The 1,428-nt window shown below is 43.4% G+C and overlaps 1 non-coding gene across 1 annotated transcript; it reads left to right on the forward strand.

Moving 5' to 3' along the window:
• Window positions 1-1,034: 1,034 nt before the first annotated feature.
• LOC111878932 (small nucleolar RNA R71) lies at window positions 1,035-1,141 on the forward strand. The gene has a single exon (XR_002845981.1). It is a non-coding gene; the product is annotated as a small nucleolar RNA R71 (small nucleolar RNA).
• Window positions 1,142-1,428: the final 287 nt, after the last annotated feature.

Below are 1,428 nucleotides of genomic sequence, written 5' to 3' on the forward strand. Positions count from 1 at the left end.
GTATCGTTTCTACAAATGGCACATTTACTTGTAGGGCTTTAACATGCTTCATAAAGGCTCTATAAGCTTCAACTTTTTCCACATGCATGGCTTTGATTGGGAATGGAAAAGGGGGATTATATGGCTTTAAGGGAATGACAGTTTTTTCATTTATGCATGGACTCGTCAAGTCCATTTGAGGGACTCGGCGAGTCTGTTCGGGTTTAGCTGGAGCCACCTCTTCTGCCTTTTCTGTCTTCCTCTTGGAGATCCTCTGTGCATGTGTGAAAATTTCTTCATTGCTGAAAGTCACTACACTCACATTCTCCATTCTCGGATTGGTTTTGGTGTTACTTGGAAGTTGACCCGGTCTTCTTTCGTTCACTTGATGTGCAAGCTGTCCCAGCCGCTTCTCAATGTTGAGAATGGATGCCTGCTGATTCCTTAGCATATTTCTGGTCTCGTGTATTGCATCAAAGTGATCATTGTGTCTCTTTTCGGATGCGACTATGAATCTACTGAACAATTTTTCTAAATCTGCTTTCTTTTCCGTTACCGGTTCTTCCTTTTGATAAAATCCCCTTTCTTTCTGCTTGTATTTCTCCTCCTTAGCCTTCTTGTATTCTTCGTATGGGATCCATTCCTTCTTCGGTTTTCGCCAATTCTCGTCGTATCGATCGCCACTTGAATAGAATACTTGAGCCTTTTTGTTTCCATTCTCATCCAAATCACAATCCTTTGTGAGATGGGGCCCTCTACAATTTTCACATCCAACCCGAATAACATGGATTGTTTGATCCATTTTTGTCATTCTTCTATCTAGACTATCGAGCTTAGCTATCACCGCCGCCATGCTATCATTTTCCGAGTTCACTACCCCCCGACTTACTTCATTTCTTGGATTGTGGTATTCTCTAGAGTGCTTAGAGAATTCTTCAATTAACTCCTTGATTACCGGGGGCGCCTTCTTCGTGAGCGGCCCTTGAGAATCGAGCAATTGCCTTGTGGTGACATTGACTCCATCATAGAAAATGCAGACCTCTTGTTGGCTATTAAGGTCATGGTGTGGGCAATTTCTAAGAAAGCTCTTGTACCTTTCCCAAGCTTCATAAAGAGATTCTTCGGGTTGTTGCTCAAAGTTGGCAATGGCTTTCTTTAGCTTGGCTATTTTGGAGGGTGGGCAAAAGTGGTCTATGAACTCTTCTTTCATCTTGGCCCATGTGGTGACCGATCCGGGAGGAAGTGACTTTAGCCAATCATTTGCAGCACCTTTGAACGTGACTGGGAGCATGCGAAGAAGTTGGGTCTTGCGTGGAACATTGGGTACATTGAAGTAGTCAGCCACATCATTCACTTCGTCCAAGTGCTTGTAGGCATCTTCATGATCCTTCCCATAAAAAGGGATCTCCTTGAGTTGAGCGAGAATATGGCCTTTTAGTTCGAAAGTAG

This window comes from Lactuca sativa, chromosome 9 (assembly GCF_002870075.4).
Source record: "Lactuca sativa cultivar Salinas chromosome 9, Lsat_Salinas_v11, whole genome shotgun sequence".
NCBI classification, from domain to species: domain Eukaryota; kingdom Viridiplantae; phylum Streptophyta; class Magnoliopsida; order Asterales; family Asteraceae; genus Lactuca; species Lactuca sativa.